We start from the raw sequence: 21,018 nt of genomic DNA on the forward strand, positions 1-21,018 counted from the left end.
ATCCCCTAAGCTCTACCTTCAACATATATTCTTAACCAGCTACTCCTTAATACTTCTAACCCCGTATTTGAAATCACTATCATCTGTCATCTATACTACTGCAATGGGCTCCTAAACTTTTGTTTTTTTAAAAGATTTTATTTATTTATTTAAAAGGGGGTGGGGAGAGGGGCAGAGGAAGAGGGACAGAATCCAAAGCAGACTCTGTGTGCTAAGTGCAGAGCCTGACATGGGGCTCAATCTCACAACCCTGAGATCATGAACTGAGCTGAAATCAAGAGTCAGATGCCTAACTGACTGAGCTACCTAGACACCCCAAGTATGTTTCTAACCATGCCACTCTTACAGTCTATTCTATTTTTTCTTTTTTTAAGATTTTATTTATTTATTCATGAGAGACAGAGAGAGAACAAGAGGCAGAGACACAGGCAGAGGGAGAAGCAGGCTCCATGCAGGGAGCCCGACTCAGGACTCGATCCCAGGACTCCAGGATCACGTCCCCCCGCCAAAGGCGGTCCTAAACTGCGGAGACACCTGGGCTGCCTTTACAGTCTATTCTCAATACAGTATTCATCAATCTTTATAAAACATAAATTAAATCATGTCAGTGGGTGCCTGGGTGGCTCAGTCAGTTAAGTGTCCGCCTTCAGCTCAGGTCATGATCCCAGGGTCCTGAGATCCCTGCTCAGCTGGGAGTTTGCTTCTCCCTCTCCCCCTGCCCTTCCCTCAGTTCATGTTCATTTTTTCTCTCTCAAGTAAATAAATAAAATCTTAAGGAAAAAAATCCATAAATTAAATCATGTCAAAATTTTGCTGACAACCATCTGTTAGCTTCTGAAATCACTCAGAATGAAACCCAAAGTCTTAACCACAGCATAAAAGACCCAAATCATCTCTCTGACCCACCCTGAAAATTCTCTGATTTCATCTCTCATCATTCTCCTATGAATTATGATCCAGTTAACATGAGACTCCTAAATATTCCTCAAATATTCCAAGTACCACCCCTTCCCCACCTCACTGCAATTATATTTTCTTTTGCCTAGAAGATGTTCCCTCAAAATGTCTAGATGGGTTTCTGCAACACGTCCTCAAGTTCTGTGCTCAAATCAGACTCTAGCTGAGAAGGTTTCATTGACCATTCCATATAAAATAATATCCTATTCCTATAATTCTATATATCCTTATCCTTCCTTCAATTAGCTAACATATATTATTTGTTTATTGCCTTCTTCTCTGCTCTTGAACATGAGCTCTAAGAGAGCAGAAACATTATCTATTGTGTATATTGCTGTATCCCAGTCTTGGGACAGTTCCTGGTACATGGTTGATGTTTAGTAAATATCTGTTGAATCAGCTGAATGACTCCATTAACTATGAAAATATAGGGTGTAAGGGGAAACCACTGTCTCAGAAAAAGTTATACTAGGACCTCCCATGGCCAAATAAAGTAGAAAAACAGAGGCTTAAATAAAATTAGCTTCTTTGACTACAGGGCTTCTCAAAGGAGAATAGTCTAGAGTGTATCATATGCCAAATATATGAAATTAAGAAAACCTTTATAAAGGAGATTTCATGAGATTACCTTTCTGAAGAACACACTGGAGAAATGGTGCCAAACTTAAACTGTATAGAATAGAATATATTTTGCAAGGAAGTTGTACTAATGACTTATACTAGTGTTTGGCCAGCTAGATATGGCACCAGAATTTGTGCAAAATAATTTAATGAAAAATATTTCATTTTTTAAAAAAAGAAAGATAAAGAAAACTATTTCATTTTAATTTTGTAGGTGTGGAAAAATATTTTTAAGCTCCTTAAGATGAGAAATCTAAAGGAGTGAGCTACTATGTGAAGCGGGAATAAGTTACTCAATTTATGAAGCTCATGAAACTTCATTTCATGTGAACTCTATAAGATATATATTGCTATCTCTACTTTTTACATGAAGGAAACAAAACTTAGGGTGTTTAAGTGACTAACTCAAAAAATTAATGATAGGACCAGAGTCTGAACCTAGGTCATTCCAGTGAGCCAAATCCCAGAATTTATTCCTCCTCCTCTCCTGTCTTTCCTCCCCTCTTTCTTTCACTTCTTTCTCATTCATGATGCCTCTCTAAAATTCAAAGTCATTAAAAAAATCACCAGCCTCTCCCCACAAAGACTTGGTCTTTCTATTATGTGAGAAATACTCTCTTTTGGAAACCAACAAATTTTGTACAGGTTTCATGAAAAATGGGCCCCATTTTGCATTATACTGGTCCATTACTTTATATGGACCACCCTGCACTTCCTATTCTCTCCCCAGGCTCTTTTTTATTTCGTAGGAACAAAAACATTTTCTCTTAAAACAAAAGCTTCATTTAAAAGAAAATTAGTTATTATTTAAAGGGTAGTTCAAATGCCATTTCAAATCATACCTTATTTCTTTATATCCAAGGCATTCTGCATAGAATGTAGACTATCTGAAAATGGTCATTTTTTTTTCCATTCCCTGTTTCCATCAGTCGTAGGGTAAGCAGGAAAGCAAAGACTTCATGCAGATGTGTTCTGTTACCACTTGAGACCAGTATTTTTCATTCTCATCTTAATTCTCCTTTATAACCACACAGAGTTATTCAAATTTGGGAGGTATGGCTGATTAAGAACTTATATAAACTCAAACAAATTGCTCAAAAGAAGAAACGAAATCAATCTCTTCTTATGCCTTTACTTTTCTCAGTTGCTTTTATGATTGTGATTTTGCTAGTTCATAACCAAACAGCCCTCTGCCTTAAATACAGGTTCTCTTCCCTAAGTTGAGCTCTCAGATAATCCTGACTGTACGAGTTTGACTTAATAATACTTACCACCTAGGAAACTGAGAAATCTGAATGTTATTAGGATAAAGGATGGTATGACAACTTTGAGGAAGCATTCTCTAGTAAATTTCAATTTTCATTTTATAGTGTCAATTCAGATCAATGTTTCTATTTAGAATTTCAAATCCATAAACATTAAATTCATTCATTCATCAGTAATCAGAAAATGCAAATTTAAATAATAATGAGATACCATTTTTATAACAGGCAATGAAAGTGTTAATTCATGCTACTGTGGTAATCATTTTTCAATATATAAGTATATCAAATCAACACAACACACCCATCGTAAACTTATACAATGTTGTATGTCAATTATATCTCAATAAAGCTAAGGGGAAAAAGGAGATACCATGATTCAGTTCTTGGTAGAGGCCCTATTCTGGCTTCCAGGCAGCCAGCATCTTGCTGGGTGCTCGCATAACTTCTTTGTTTTCTAGGAAAGAGCAAGAAGAGCTCCTTTATCTCTTCCTCTTCTAAAAGGGCACTAAACCCCTCATGGAGATCGTACACTCATGACTTAATCTAACCCTAACTACCCCTACAGCCCCACCTTCCAATACCATCACATTGGGAGTTAGAGTTTCAACATATGATTTGGAAGGCAAGGGGCCTTCAAATCAGGCCATAACATTGGTAAAGGACAACTTTTAAATATATGTCCATAGAGACAGGAACGTGCATAATCCCTAGAGTACTGCTTGTAGCACCAAAATAGATTTAACTATACATAAGTACTTCTTTAAAAAATGATACTGAGTGAAAAAGAAAGGGAAAATATTATAAATGTAGTGATGTAGCTAAGGTTAAACATTTTAAAACAAAAAAGCCTTTAAATTATTTATAGTACATATACATATATGAGATAATAATGAACTAGAAAGTTGCACACCAAATTCATAAAAGAGAGTTCCTGTGGAGGCAGGAAGAATAGAATGAGACTGACACTGGTAATTAATGGACAACAGAAATGACTAAATTTTAAAAATTGTCAGTTATGAAAATGGGTCTACTATTCTATGTATTTTTCTGAAATATTTACATTTTTAATTTATAAACAAATTATTAGAATCTTACATACTTTATGACCAATAATAAATTCCCAAATACACCTGGGTTTAGAAGGCTGGAATAGTTCATTTTATCTTCATAATATTTATGATAAATAGGGTTTATATTTGCAGAACAACCAGAATTGTGTAACAGGACTAGTAATCATACACTGGATATTCCAATGAAATATTTACCGAGTTTTGATGTTAATAAGACATTTGTAAATATATAGAACTTGTGAAAATGTATATTATAATATGCTAAGGCCACTAGTTGGCATTAGTAATGTATTACATGATTGAACTAATAGCAATATGGGTAAAAAGTAGTGTAATCACTTCCCTGCTGAGAAACCTAAGGAAAGTTTCTAGTGTTACTAAAAGATGGAAAATATTGTTATTTAAAGACCATGAATTCTAAACACAAAGTAACAATGAGTTTAGCCATTTGAGTTTCAAAACAAGATTGAGATCAAGAATATTTTGCAGAAAACCTATGCAGAATAAGAGAGGAAGTAGAAAAATATGGATGCATGTGGAGGAATAATGCTCCTATCTAAAAATTCCAACTAAGCTGGTGGTAAATATTTTGAACCTATGTTTCTCTAAGCAGCATACTTACAGGATCTAATGTCAAAAAATTTTAGAATCAGGGTGCCTGGGTGGATCAGTTGCTGAAGCACCTGCCTTCGGTTCAGGTCATGATCTCAGGGTCTTGGAATTAAGCTCTGAGCTCTGTGTTGGCTCCCTTGCTCAGCAGGGAGTTTCCTCCTCCCTCTCTCTGGCCCTCCCCTTTGCCCATTCTCTCTCTTTCTCTCTCTCTCCCCTCCCCCTCTCTCTTCCCCCCTCAAATCAATACAGTCTTTTAAAAAAATTTTAGATTTAGATAATGGTGGCCACTGGCTTTTTATTGAAATGTCATAGAGTGATTTGCTTTTTGAGGCTTGTATGTACTAAAAATATGTCCTTGCCAAAACTATTAACTCTATTGCCTTAGGTCCCATCATTTGTTACCTGCTAAATCTCTCAATTTACTGCCCTCTTCCAGTTTCTACCCTCTTTTTAATTGATTGTCCACTCTAACATCGTGTCACTGATATAAAATCCTGATCATGTCAGTCCCTAATTTAAAACCTGCAAAACAAAAACAGCCTGCAATGAGCTAGTCCTATGAGTCTGGACACACTTCTTTTAAGAATAGTTGAATAAGAAAAGTAAGATGCAGAAAAATATGCAAAGTATTCTTTTGTAAAGTGAATAATGACCAAAAAAAAGCTATGTGTGAAAGCTGGAAATATGTATCACATACTGTATGCTTAAATATGACTATACAACCATGGAGAAAACAAAGGTTACAAAATAAGTGTTAACAGGAGTTGGGAAGGGAAAGATGTGGATGGGGAGTTGGAGAGATAGAGAGGGAAGAAAAGTAGGAGGGAGGACCCAGTTGAAAAAGGAAAGGGAAAAAACAGTATGTATGTGTTCACATTTATATATATTGACACATACCATGTGTATGAATTTTTTTAAGTTTTTTTTTATTTTATTTTAGAGAGAGCAAGAGAGCAAGTAGGGGGAGGGGCAGAGGGAGAGAATCTCAAACAGATTTTTCACTGAGCACAGAGCCCAATGCAGGGCTCAATCCCACAACCCATGAGATCCTGACCTGAGCTGAAACCAAGAGTCCATCACTCAATCAATTGCGCCACCCAGGCATCCCTATGTGTATAATATTTTAAATAAACACTTTTTAAAATAAATTTATTTTTTATTGGTGTTCAATTTGCCAACATATAGAATAACACCCAGTGCTCATCCCGAGTGCCCCCCTCAGTGCCCACCACCCAGTCACCCCACCCCCACCCACCTCCCCTTCCACCACCCCTAGTTCGTTTCCCAGAGTTAGGAATCTCTCATGTTCTGTCTCCCTTTCTGATATTTCCCACTCATTTTTTCTCCTTTCACTATTTTTTATATTCCCCAAATGAATGAGACCATATAATGTTTGTCCTTCTCCGATTTAAATAAACACTTAAAAAGCAAAATAATAATTATAACACCCCATTATCTGTAGGAAGAAGTTGAAACTCTTTGGCATAAAACAGTCTTTCCAGCCCCCAAATTCTTATCTCATAATCACACCAGCCTATGTCCCAACTGCATCTCCTCATTGTTCCCATACCACACCATCTGAACTCTCCCCGTCTTACATAACCATCATGTATCTGGAATGCCCTTTCCTCCTTTCTCCCCAGGGAAACCCTATCTTCATTCATGATCCAGTTCAAATGTCCCTTGTGAAGCCTTTCTTAAATCGAGATACTCTATCTTCTGTGCTCCCTTAGGCTTTTGTAGATCCTTCTATTGTGATGCTATTATATATTATGTATTATGATTACTTTTGGACATATTTCAGCATATAATTCTCTCACTAGATGGTTAATTACATGAGGAAAAGAAGCACATGCTTAATCTTTACACATTCAGTACCTAAGATAAAACTACCATTTAGGAAATGGTAGGCACTTTTTGTTGAATTAATTGACTGACTTCTGTGTGATTTTATGTGATACCCATAAAATGATACCCAACATTGTTTGCTTTTTGTGTGCCAAGTTTAAGCATTTAAATCCCTGTAAGCAAATCAGTTTTGTTCTGGTTAATGGCCATGGTTTACACACATCTCATACCTGCCTGTGTAACAGGGTGTTAGGGAGGGATCCTTTCTGTCTAAGCTTTGGGAGGCCACTAGGAACAAAACAATAGGTGGCATTTCTTCCACATTCCAAACTGAGGTACTAGGCCGCCTATACAAGACTTGAGGAGCATGTAGACTACAACCACTTGGTGACACATCTACCTCAGGGGTCTCAAAGAATTGAAATCGAGGAAACTAGAAGGGACAAACAAATTCCTCTGGAGAAAGTTGTTGGGGGCTATAGCAATTTTCCATCTCCTTCGCCTGTGAGAGAAGATTTGAGAGCACTTCTCAAGAGGTTGGTGTTTATTCCTTCAAGTTTGGAAGACAGAAGACAAGTATTTGGTCCATGCTTGAGAAATGTCAGGCAAAGGACTCACTAGAGCTGTCTGCTTAGTGGCAGAGCAAAGAAATATGGCTCTACTCAGAGCAGCTGTATTCCTTACAACAGGGCAGTTTCATGATTCTGCAGACCGAATATAGGCCCTTTAGATGGGAGCTGGCTAACAGGTTCTTTTGAGGATTTTTCTAAGGATGAGACTTCTTTAGCATAGAGAAGCTGTGGAATCCTACTGGCAATAAAGCTGAGCATTTAAAGCATTCAAGCAGAAGAGAGGGGATTGCATGATTCTTGCGGGAGAACCTCTGAGGAATTCACAGCCTCTGAGTGCCCCCCATGACAAGACAACACAGAATGCTAGCATATTTACCCCACGCCTCTCCTCTTCCCCAACACCCCAACAAGGAAAGGTGAAACTTTAGTGCTGCTGGTAACGGGGATGCCAGGACATTTCCTCATCTGAGACCAGCCCAAAATTGGGAAGCTTTTAATTTTACATGAAATTAAAGGTTCACTTTACCGAAATGGGATTGTCACTGTGACTATATATGATTAGAGTAGTACTCCTTTTACCATACAAAGGTGAATGAAAAAGCTATGAAACATCTAAAATTACCAACCAGAGGTTGGAAAAAGAGCTAATACTATGAAGGTTTGAACTTAATGTGTTCTAGTTGTTCAAACAAACTTGTTGTGCATGCTATTTTACACAACAGGAATGGAATGAAAAATATGTATTATTTTGTATCAATGTACTGTCCCACTACAGAGTGAAAGAAACCTCAAGCGCATGTTTGCCTCAGAGAGGAGTATTGGACTATTGTTATTCTAAAGGCCAATGTTAAGAGTAAATTGTCAAAGATATATAAAATATCCTCTTAATGTCATGATGGAAACTCACAATGAGTTTTAATCACTGTAACAATTCTAACACAAAAAAATCTCATCTTCACAGAGAATTTTAGTCATATAATAAGATACTCTCTTAGTCCAATCAAATAATTAAGAGAACACTTACAGAATTGTTTTTCCTGCCATACTAATTTCCAGCATGTGAGGTATGATAGTAGGCACTGGAGAAACAAAGATGAAGAAGACCACATCCTTGTTACTGAGCAGGTCACAAGAAAGGAAAACATATAGACAAAAAAAAAAAAAAAAAAAAAACACCAGCCACTGGGCTGGTGAAGGCCTTCGTCAGATCACAGCTGGACTGCAGCTGGACTGTTAGTATGCCACCTAACAGTGCCTGCCTCTGTCATGAGACTCATGCCCTCATGCTCATCTCTGTTAATTTCTAAAGTACTTCTAAAATAAATGTAAATTTCTAAAATATATCTAATATGATCATGGCACACACTTACTTTGAATGCTCTACTAGTTTCTGGTAAATTTCGATGTTAAGTTGAAGTAACTTAATCTGGGATAATCTTTATGATCTGCTTCCTAACTACTTCTTCATTCTTATTTTTAAATATTCCTCTCTTGTTAACCTTATACTTCAGTGCCTCAAACTATATACCACATTGTTTCACACCTCTGAGCCTTTATCCACACTGTCCTTTCTCCCTAAAATCCCTTTGCCATCTCATTTGCCAGCAAAATTTCAGTTCATTCTCGAAAACTTGCTAGGACATTCACTTCTTCTGTGAGGTCCTTCATGTCCACCTCTTTTTTCTGAATAAATCACATCCTTATTCACATCTATTCCATTTCTTAGCCATACTTCCATAATGACACATGCATTATTGGTCAACAAATTTTTACTCAGAAGCTCATCTCTACCTCTAAATGATTAAGCACCTGGTATGGTAACTAGAAATTATAGTCAATGAGCAAATGAAACAACTGAACCAAACTCAATTTGTTCCCAGTTGTATAAGTATCTATTGACCATGATTAGGGGCCATTTCTTGGCAGTCAAATGGAAAGTTGCTAAAAAGGCTGTAATAATTGATTCTGAAAAACATACAGAAGAAGCAGATTGGAGGAGAGTTGGCTGACTTGCCCCGGTGAATGAGGCCCAGGATTTATGAGTTAGAAACTGAGGAGTCCTAAGAGGCTCAGAGGGTTCAAGCCCTACAAAGACTTGGGTATTGGAAGAAACAATTAGTTGACACTACTAAGAAATCAGACAAGAAATCCCTGCAGCCTGGCATGATGTCACTTGAACTTCGTTCATACTTTAGATTCCATTTGTTTTTTTCATGTGGCTTCCATGCTCCTCTATCTTTCCCTAGAGGCATGCTCATATTTAGAGAACCTGTAATAAAAAGATTAGATAAACAATAACAATGGCTGCCTTCTACTTGTTGGAAATTCACACAATTTATACAAAAGTATAAATGTCAGGAAGAATTATTAACCAAGCACCACCCCATCCAGTTAGTTGGTATCTTTCCTTTCTCACTTGTTTTTTTTTTTGTTTTTTAAGAACAAAAACTAAAGACTTGGCACTTTCTCCATAATTTTTATTATTCCTGAATATAACTGAATGAGAACTATTTAAATTAATTTTTCCATAGCACTACCATCACATCTTCATTTTTAACATCAATCATTGCAATTAATGTTTCCCCATCTCTACCATTATCACTGTGATTAAATTGAATCTTCTTTGGATCTGCTTATCCCAGAGATCAACTTATATGCTCCTTGGTTTTTAGTTTCACATACACCACAAAAAAAATAGAGTCCCTATGGATATAGACTGTGAGCTTGGCTTTACATATCCTAAGAAACAAACTACTGAACAACCCATTCCAAACTGAGACATTTAAGCCTAATATACAGTTTCTGACCATTCATTGATTCAACGAAGCCTTAGTGAGCTTCTACTGAGAGTAAGTACTATAATACACATTGTAAATAGTAAATACAAAGAACACATATTACCTTCAGGGGGCTCCAGTGCAGTGATTTCACAGACAATGACAAATACTTGAGGTAGGCGTATGTTGGAAGGTACTACAGAAATGAGAGGGTGCGCCAGGGACAACTCCCAGGAGGCATCCCAGAAAAGGTCAAGTTTAAGTAAGTTTTGAAGGATGAGTAAGAGTTCGACCAAGGCCCAATAATGGGGAAGGGAATTCCAAGCAGCAAGAACCACAGATGCTAGAGTCTGAAGACACAAGCATGGTGATGCTTTTGCTATAGTTGGAGCCTGGAGTGTGCATGAAAGTTATTGAGAATGGAGCTACCTTAGCAGGCAGGCCTTGATGGTGAACAGCCTCTTACGCCATGTTTAGATTTTACCCTGAAGATCATGAGGAGTCAATTCAGAAATTTTACCAGGTGAGTGGTAGGATCAGATTCATTTAGTAGAAAAGTCATTGTGGCCCAAGTATAAAGGAGACAGGAGAAGCAGTTGAGGGATTATCAGAGAAATTTAGGTGAGAGAGAGAATCCTGATAGATGAGCCTATTTGGGAGGGAAGACATTGGGGCCACTTTGGGGCAAGCCGAGACAGCTGCTAGAAAATCAAGTAGAACATACTTCTTGGTTTCTGTAGTTATTCCCTGCATTTTATATTCAGTTTATATTCTGCAGCTTACCCTTCCACCCAGCCCTAATTTCAGTCTAAATTACATGCCCTCACTGCAAATAGTAAAGCGGTCAGGGCACTGTAAGCCTGGTGCTTGCTAACCCAGGCTTCCCGTCCTGTAGTTTTGTAGTAATATACCTGGCTGATGGAGTTTGCACTGTGCTTGAAATCTCCACACTACAAAATTTGCTTTTGGAATTTCAATCACTTTTGATTTAGTCTTAAATTGTGGCAAGAAAACTACGTCCTAGTTGTGTACTTCTTGGGAAGTTTGGAGGGAGACAAAACACACACACACACACACACACAGAACCAACCCACATCATGGAAATCTTTCCCTAGGGCTATGTTTTATTGGCCAGTGCTCCACAGGGCACATAAAGGTAAGGGTAGAAGGGGTAGAAACGAATCTTCCCTTCTGGGCACACCCAGAGGTGAAGGAATGTGATCCTTGGTGTGTTTGGGTTGATCTGCCCACATATAGAAAATTAATAGGCAGCTACACAGTTTTGAAAATTATATCCTAAAGTCCTTTGCCATCATTTCTTATGGGAAAATTATTTTTGATAAATGCAGTTTTGGATTGCTCATGTTTCTCCAATAATAATTCCATCACATATGTCAAGGAGTTACTATATATGCGTCTGGAAATGAGGAAAAAAGATCTAAGCCAGAGATACTCTATTATAATTTTTTTTAAAGTAATGGACATTATTTTTATCCCATACTCTTTTTGCATGTGAAAAAAAATATTGTCTCTAACTCCATCTTAAGGGTGAATGAACAAAATAAATCAATTGATGTAATGCCAAACAGTCTAAATAATGGGTTCTAATAACTAAACAAGCATGTTGGGGTTTTCATTTAATGATTAAAAGCCAAACTGTCACAACATTTTATTATGTGAATGGATGCAAAAAGGTTTAACAATTCAGACCTTTACAAATTCCTATTTCCAAATTAGTTCTGAAAAGTTTTAAATATAATTAACTCTAAAGCTTGTGATTTCCTCCCCAAAAGGAAATACTTTATTAACTCCTGATTTAATAGGCAAATTGAAAATGATAAGATTTTGTAAGTCTAAGATTCTGCTCAGAATATTAAGGATTAAACTAATGAAACTTTACTAACCACTAGTTTATTAAAAGTTTACTTTAAATTTCTAAACAGGGATCCCTGGGTGGCGCAGCGGTTTGGCGCCTGCCTTTGGCCCAGGGCACGATTCTGGAGACCCGGGATCGAATCCCACATCAGGCTCCCAGTGCATGGAGCCTGCTTCTCCCTCTGCCTATGTCTCTGCCTCTCTCTCTCTGTGACTATCATAAATAAATAAAAATTAAAAAAAAAAAATTAAAAAAAAAAAAAAAGTTTTAAATTTCTAAACATATATATGCAAAAATTAAGGAATATTAATGGTGACTTCAAATGGTATACTAGGAAAATGTTAAGGATTGCTTTCTGTTCATAAAAATCCAAAATGTAAATGCATTTTATATCTTCATAAAACCACCTTATATAAAAGGCCAATATGAAGTAACACAAGAAATCAGCACATTTTCTACCCCTTGATAGTAGTGACTGGAAATAGAATTCTTGGGAAAAAAAATTAAATAACATAAAACCAGCTTCTTAGTTAGCAACTTTGGAGTTTCCTGGTCTGTTATGTGGTTGGACTATTGCTGGCTTGTCTGAGTTGGGTTGACCACCCATCTAGCACTCAATCCACATGCCCAGTCTTGTGGGTGTCTTTCTGTTCTCATGTTTTTAAAGCCATGTTTGGTTTTTCACTGACCTCCTGTTATGGTGACCTTTAAAGCAAAAACATTACTACTCCCCCCATGGGCTATGTGTGATGTTGTAAATGTGAATTAAGTATTGGGCAGATGGGGAAAAAAAAAAAGGCTTAAAATCCATGTAGGAGGCCAAACAAATTGGGGAAAAATGAAAAAATCCAAATTGCAAACTTCTGAGATTTTCCCAGGAACTTCATAGCATTTCCACATTTTGAAAAGAATGTAGCAGGAAGTTTTACAAAACAGAGACTGATAGAAATAAATAGCTGAAACAGGGAAATGCAATTCATTTGTTGAAAACTAAAAGACAATGTTTTAAAAAGTACATTTTATGTTTGGTTACATAGTTACAACAAAGCCTAGATGTATTCTGAGTGGTACTACATGGCTTCTTAGGGCACCTGGGGTCTGGTCCCTGCCTGCAAATGACGTATGGAATAGTAAAGCCAGGAACAGGCTCAGAAACCATCTCTTCCCAGGGGGTTTTGGGAGGAGAAGCAAGCGGGATTTCTGATCTGCCATCACCACATATTCTTCAATCCAAGTGGTGCTGCTCTTAACTCTTCACAGGTGCCATCATTTGAACAAAGTGTTTCATAGTGTTTTAAGAAAAAGTCTATAACTACTAATCTAGTCTGGAACTCCAAAAGATAAATTTACTGCAAGTAACAGAGTAACAGATTTGAGAGTAAAATCCCTTTCTCCTAACTGCTCCTCCAGGTTTTGTTTCTCTACTTCATGGTACTCAAATGAATTGAGCCAACAAAGATGGAAGAGATCGTCACAACACACTATAGTTAGGCAACAAGCCTAACTTTCCTCTTATTCTATTCTTGTTGTCCATTTAGACTTTTAATTGTTTTTGAAACTTTGAGCCAGATTTTTAAAAAAAAATTTTTTTGAGACTCATAGCTGAGATAACTAGTTACCTACTCAACAATACACATTCACTCTTTATTCCTTGCTAACAAAATCAATTTAGCTGAGGGATGCAACAGTGATCAGCTTAAGGCTGTATTTACCAGCCTCCATTACAGGCAGGTGGCCCTATGACTAAGTTCTGCCAATAAAACATAAGCAGAAGCTACTGCGTGGGGCTGACTGAGCTAGCACAAGCGTTTGTCGTCTCCTCTTCCATATTCTTTCTACCTAACGTGGTCACGGTTTTATAGAACATCCTCTGTCACAACAGTAGAGGAGAAAGGGTCCCTTGGCATGGGTTAAAACATGGAACTAACAACACACTGGCCCTGGAACCTTGGGCTTTCCTCTAAGTTGGTTACAGTTAATCCCAATCCTACCTATGGTACAAAAATTACAATTTTTGTACACCTTGAACAAAAATATATGGTAAAAATTCTTCAAGTTCTCCCACAGCTTAAAAGTACTATAATAACAGCACCCCAAATGTGTGAAGTTTTATCAATAGAAACTTATTATTTGTTGGTAGTGACAGACTTTGAATCTTCTACTCTCATTTTTAGGAAGAATCTCAAATTCTGAATATGATAAGGCTACAACCTTTGCTCCATATGCGGAAAAACACCTTCGTGGGAAACTGCTATGAAAACAAATCCCTGTGCAGTGAAACTGATTTTAATCAGTTTTCCTTGAAGGGAAAGACCTGTACTAACCCAATATTCTGATTTACAAATTGTGCCTAAAAAGAAATGCAGTTTTATTCTTTTCCAAAGATAATATCCAGTTATTAATAGCAAACATTGAAAGGGTCTGTTCCCTTATCTTAATATATAAATCACATAGTATCAGAGCCCTAAAGAAGCTTTTTATATGTTTAAACTTTTTTCCAGTTTTATTGAGAAATACTTGATATATATCACTGTGTAAGTCTAACATTTGATTTACACGAATCATGAAATAATTGCCACAATAGGTTCATATAGACACAATAAAAAGAAAAAAATTCCCCTTGTGATGAGAACTCTAAGGATTTACTCTCTTAACAACTTTGCTGTGTATCATACAGCAGGGTTAGCTATAGTCACCATGTTGTACATTACGTCCCTAGTACTTATTTATATCTTACAACTTGAGTTTGTACCTTTTGACCCCCTTCTTTCAATTTCTCTTCTCTCCCCCAACCCACCCCCTGCCTCTGACAACCACAAATCTGATCTCTTTTTCTATGAGTTTGGTGGTTTTTTTGTGTTTTAGATTCCCCCTATAAGTGAGATCATACAGTATTTGTCTTTCTCTGACTTAGCGTAATGCCTTCAAGGTCTATCCATGTTATGGATTGTAAATGGTTGGATTTCCTCTTTCTATGACTTAATAATATTCCATTATGCATATAGTATATATTATATAGCATATAATATATATAATACTCCATTATATACATATATATCACAATCTGAAGAAAATGTGATGATACACTATCTCATCGTTTCTTTTTCAATGTAAAAGACCAAAACAAAGGCAAGAGGAGTTAAAGTAATGTTTCTTAACTATTCACTATTCATTGGATTATTTCTCAAAAGAACTTTATTTTTTAAGATTTATTTCTTTATTCATGAGAGACACAGACTGAGAGAGAGAGAGAGGCAGAGACACAGGCAGAGGGAGATGCAGGCTCCATGCAGGGAGCCTGATGCGGGACTTGATCCGGATCCTGGGATCACGACCTGAGCCAAAGACAGGTGCCCAACCGTTGAGCCACCCAGGCATCCCAAAAGAACTTTATGAAGTAATAGAAGAAAGTAATTCTACTTGCTTGGAGAAGCTACTCGCTTCTTTACCTTTTATCTTACCTCCCCTAGCCAATGGGGATGCCCTTGCTTCTCCCACATAACTTCTCTCTTCCTTTAACCTGGCTAACTGCAACTCAGCCTGTAAGACCCAAGCATAGTCTCATCCAGAAAGCTGTCCCTGACTTTCCCACTCCCCAGAGTGCCCAGCTCCTGACCAGGTGAGGAGCTTCTCCTCTTTGCTGGCTGCACATCGTGCATACCACCATTGTCTCACTTACCTCCGATCCTAGTGATCTGGGTATGTCTTTTCTTTCCCAAAAGAAAGCGAACTCCCCAAGAGCAAGGGCCAAATCCGTATGCTCCAGCACACAGAATGGAATTGGACAGAATAAACTTTCCCTAATAATTTCCTTTTAGAAAAAATATGCCAGTGAACCCTACTGCAAGGGGGACAAATGCTCAATCAGTGAAATCTTACTCAGTTCCGTAATGTTTCTGAAACCCTCTCTCCTGTTGACTTCCATCCTAAAGCCAAACAGATGTCCATACATTTTGGGGAAGTGGCTCCAAAAGCTCACAAAGAGGTTTGGTAATAATGGAAAAGTTATAAATTGTCCCATTATAATGTATCATGTACATACAAAGTACGTGATGTTGCCTTTTGGGGGGCATAAGAATTTAATCATAAGGAGCAAATTAGGGCAGTTAAATAAGCAGAATGCACCCGATAAAATCACTTGTGCAAGTGTCTGGTTGCTCAGGCTTGGTTTCCAAGCACACAGCAAAAGATACGGCTTTCTAAATTAATAGGTTAATCTAGGCTTAAGAAAGGAAGATACAATGGAAAAAGCACTGATGCAAAATGCAGCAGGAAATCATCTCTTGGAGGAAGTATATTTCCTAGAACAGAGATAAGGGAAACTAGAATGTTCCAAATGATATTCTTAAGGTAACAGATTAAATTTGTTATTTACCACATCAACTATAATTTAGTTCAAGAGATTTCTAAATGAGAGTTTGCTGGTAATTTCCCCCACCTCTTTCTTAATGATGCTCCTTTTCCATTCATCACATTTTAAATGATTCTATAAATAGTTTTTTATGTTAAAAAATAGTTTTCTCTTTAATACAGAATATTAAAAGGGGGTCCTATATAAAATATCCTACGGAGTGAAATATTAGGAAATAATATAACCAAATAATTGATATAGTCATTTTAATTGCTACCTTGTTATCTGTGACCTAGTTTGCTTAGTGGTTTTTATGGAGCCTGATTCTCTGATTTACTGGAGAATGTTAGATTCAGAATGGATGTTAAGAATATTTTGATCTCTCTTTCAGTTCTATTGGATTGACACCATTTCTGTAAAAACAAATCAGGCCAGTAAAACTCGTTTTTAGTATTTTTTCTAGACAGCAAATTTTTATTAAATTGGATTTAATAAAGAAGAAAAGCATTTTTTCTATAATTATTATTCCCTGTAGACTATATATATGAAGGCAGACAAGAGAGAAAATTATCATAGTCTCTTGGAAAAGTATTGCAAATATCAAACAAAATTAACCTGAAGTCCACTTTTTTTCTTTACAAACTAAAAGTAAGCCTAACAACATTTGGAGCCAGGATTAGGCCTAAGGTCTTACCTTAGTATTCTACTCCTTATAGCCGATCTTTAGTCTGGAAATCCTTCTTGAAAACCTTCATCTCCATGAGTCATCTCATGAAATCAAAACAAAAAATGACATTCATTTGTGATTTGTTCATTCCTGATGCAAATGAGTAAGGGACAGGTGGGGCTACGTAGGAAGAGAGAGCTCAGGGGCTACGGGATCAGGCTCACAGAAATCTCCAAAATGTTGAGGTGTAAAAAAAAAAAAAAAGAGAGAGAGAGAGAGATAAGGGAATAAACCAGACCACCCCTTGCCCTAGGTGTGGGTGAGGGTATCTTTTTTATGACAGTCATCTGTGACTAACAATGAATAACCAGACCCTAAAAAGAAGTAAGCCATTAAAGAAATTATCATCAATCATTACTCAAACCAAGACATCACAAGAATGGTAAGGCCGCAAGCTCCCTGGTCAGTTCTGAATGAAAGACTGTCACTGGAGGCCCAGGTTGGCAACTCTGTCAGGACCCCTCTCACTCCTGAGAGCTTTTTCTGTATCCTCACTTAATAAACTTCTATCACTTCACTCACTCTCCTTTGTCTGCAAGATTCATCCTTCAACTCCATGAGACAAGAACCTTGCTTTCTCACTTCACAAAAACTCCATTCCCAGAATGTGGAAAGATCTAGATGAAAACCGTATAGAATTGTGAAATAATTGCAAGTATGTAGAAAGGCTTTCTAATGAACTATGGTGAGAATAATGATAAACAAATAATGACAGGTAAAGAGAGAAAGGACAAAGAACAGCGTTGTGCGACCCACACAGGCATAGCACATACGCACGCGAGCGCGCACACACATGTGCCTGTGGCATGGCTATTATACACAGATTCTCAACATAATGTCCCAGATCAGTCACCTTACTCAATGGTTATTTCTTAGAGGTGACCGCTTGTCTCTCTAGTAAGGATGAACATTAAGTCTGAGGTATGGACCTATTCCTCAATATTCTGGTTCTCTGTGCCAAGATGTCTATGTAGGCACCATGCATGAACCTATACATGAGATTATAAAGATAAAGTGAGAAATTAAGCCAGATCATCAGAGGCTTGTACCAAATACCATAACCAAAGACCATCATAAAAAAAACAAGCTGTATAAATGGTGACTGTGTTTTCGTTACTTTTGAGTAACTGGTTTGTGAGATGAATGGCTGTTCTGGGTTCTTTCTTTAGCTTGGTGGCTAGGAAATCAGTCATCGTTGTCATAAATTCACATCTAGTCTCATTGTGTTTTCTTTCTCATCCTGGTTTTCCCTTTGGCTATGTGATATCCTTTTTAATGGATTCAAGTCATTTTTACTTACTTTATTATGTTTCCTTTGTGAGTTCATTTGATTCCTCAGTAAAAGACCAGAAAGGGAAGAATGAGAGGAAGGCAAGGAACAAGGAAAGAAAAGAAAAAAAGAGCAGTAAGTGTATGCTCTAGACTATGAGGTTCATTCAGGCCCAGGATGGAATTCCACTACTTTCTAGCTTTTTGACTTTGGGCAAATTACCTAACTTTTAATTTAGTTAACTGCTCTGACCTCAAATTCATCTAAAACAGAGGGATATTAGTAATTGCCTCAATGGAGAAAAGGGATATTAGTACTTGCCTCAATGGAGAAAACAATAGAAGATCAATATCTAAATCATGTGTGTGTGTGTGTGTGTGTGTGTGAGTGTATATCTATGTGCGTGTATTATAGAGGAAACTGCATATAGATACATCTCATATATGAGTGAAACATACGTATATTTATAAACACACACGTATTCACATACACGCATACATACAACATCTCCCTCTCACTCCCCCTGCCCCAGTACAAACACATAAAGCTAATTTTATGATCTACAGATGATATTGGAAGCAAGTCTAGGAAATAAACCATTTTATTAAAGCAGAGTTTGGATAATCCCCATATTAAAGAGAAGCCTAAAAGAAACTCCTCCCTTTGGGTCCCCCACCTGCCTGTCTGCTGCAACAATCATCGCCAGGCACACAGTGCTCACCACTGACCTATTGCAGACAGTTAATCAAGAGCAGAGAGAAGGGCTTTCACAGTACAAGTAGTTACTTGTTCTCAACTTTTTAAAGTTCATAATTCAGTCTTACTGTCATTTCTTTCCTTTTGCCGGTGCTTTTATGAAAGGTAAAGCTGAACAGAAAGAAAACCAGAGTCATTAACTGTTTGAAAGTTTAATGTGCTACCAAACCAGAATTAGATGTGATAATGAAGTTTCCACTGCTGAAAGCGGACTTTGCTAACTGATGAATGTAGTGAGAAGGTGGTCACATAACCAATGAAAATAAAAAATATGCTCATTTTTTATTATTTCTCATTCTTTTTGTTTGTTTGTTTGTTTAAACTGGCCAAATACCAAATTGGGCTTCAGTTAAGATACCTTTTAAAAGTAGTTTTAGTAAAGTTCCACTTGTTTCTTTTTGAAAATATATGTTCCACATTTATAGTAAAAAATGTTGATCGAGTAACCTTATATAGAGACATGTAGAACATGTAGATGGGTCAAGATTTATGGTTTAACATTGCTAGACTTTATTCAAACAGCCATCTAATTCGTCAAAAAAGCCATCAAAGTCACCAGAATCCAGGGGGCATAGAATGGTTCGCCCTATGAATGTCACTCCCCAGGCTGGCATTCAAGCTACATCTAAATAGGATTCTGATTTACCTAATTACTTCCTGTTTTCTGTGCTCAGCATTGTCAAAATGGATCATTAGTTTTGTCTCTCAGATACAACACATCCTTTTCTACATATTTTTCTTTGCACATACTGTTCTCTCTTCCTAAACTCCTCAGCCACCACCCCCGGTATCCAGTGAGCTGCTTCCACTCAGGCCATTCTTGCAGATCACCATCTGCTGAAATTACACGCACTTAAAGTTCACTTAAACTGCCCTTTTCTCAAGAAATTATTCCTTCCTGCCCACCTCAAAATGACCCAATCTCTTTCTCCTAGTCATCCAGAATCAATTTGCTTTAATTCTTGTATGTCACTTTTCATAGGTTTTGGCACAGAGGAGCTCATTTACCATATGATGAGTGAATCAATGAATTATAGGTTATATTGCACTTGCATGTACCCCTAACCTTCTACTCCTCTTTAGCTTATAAGGTTCTTAATGGCAAAGATGGAGCTGGTGGGAGGAGGGTGCTTATTAATCTTTATAACCTTTAAATTATCTAATAGGTTCATTGACCATAATGAACACTTGATAAATATTTCTTGAATTGCATGATTAAACTGGGTCGGCTGGGCTGGGTTTGGTTAGAAGTGCCTCTGGATTGCCCCTTGATTTATCAAGAGCAGCGCTAGTGATGCAAGAGGTAATTTTCTTTGCTGAATCATAACTGAGTTTATATCACACTAAGATTTGGAAGGTACCATTTTTCAAATTAAATATAAAAACAATAACCTTTCTGTTTGTAACATTTTAAGTTCTCCTGGCTCCTCTCAGGCATGGGGGCATTTCTGTAAGGTGTTGACCTAAATTTCTTCTGACCTAATTTCCTTGTTGCAAAAGGAATTCGGTGCAGCCAGCCCCCACTGCGGAAAGGTTTTGTTCTATATCACTGTCACATTTCAATGACAAATGGAATGAACTTTGTTAGTCCTTTTGAGATTTCAGAATAGCTCAGGATATTCCCCTCTAAAATCTAAGAGGATTTCAGTGATTTGTCCTGCAGGCTGCAGAGTGTAAAGGACCTCCCTTTGTCCTGTGCATTCCCCTAAGCAGTCAGGCTTCCCCCCATGGAAGTACCAGAAACTATTCACACATGTTTTTACTGCACAGCAGTTGAAGAGAAGGTTGTGATGAAATGGAGAAGAATGGAAGTGGCAAAAATGACCCACTGGGCTCTCAAATCAAAACAAAGAGAAATGTTTCTCAGCGCTAATCAACTGTACTCTGGTTCTAGTCCCACATATTTTGAAGCAAAACCAAACTAACCCCTATTCCTAGGATAGGGAAAAACATAAATTCTCCTAATGATACAAATTAACAAAAAACATATTTTTCCCACTACAGTGTGAGCATATGCATATATTTGTGTGTATATATGGTTGTGAAGGAGTAAGCCAGGGAAAGACTAGGATCTGGATCGACTCAGTAGTAGTAGTAGTACTAGTAGTACTAGTCATAAGACAATAGTCAGGAATATAATAAAAATTCTGTTGAGTTTTTAAAGAAAAGACAAGACAGTCTTCTATTAAGAACAGCTTCCTGGAAGGAGCATACACTTCCAAGTGGAAGTACTTCTTTCTGATACTGTTATTAACCAGTGACCATTATCTGAATCATGTATTCACATGCAGCTTCCATGTGAAATAGACTGATTTT

At 37.3% G+C, this 21,018-nt stretch overlaps 1 long non-coding RNA gene across 3 annotated transcripts in view; it reads right to left on the reverse strand.

Moving 5' to 3' along the window:
• LOC102153687 overlaps positions 1-21,018 on the reverse strand; it is a 144,618-nt gene that overhangs the window by 59,852 nt on the left and 63,748 nt on the right. Inside the window, exon 4 of one of the 3 annotated variants that reach the window (XR_005356737.1) lies at positions 16,644-16,717. The exons of the other annotated variants lie outside the window; for them this stretch is intronic. This is a non-coding gene — a long non-coding RNA (uncharacterized LOC102153687). The remainder of the gene's footprint in view (positions 1-16,643; positions 16,718-21,018) is intronic. 3 annotated transcript variants of the gene reach the window in all.

This window comes from Canis lupus, chromosome 3 (genome assembly GCF_011100685.1).
Source record: "Canis lupus familiaris isolate Mischka breed German Shepherd chromosome 3, alternate assembly UU_Cfam_GSD_1.0, whole genome shotgun sequence".
In the NCBI taxonomy this organism is placed as follows: domain Eukaryota; kingdom Metazoa; phylum Chordata; class Mammalia; order Carnivora; family Canidae; genus Canis; species Canis lupus.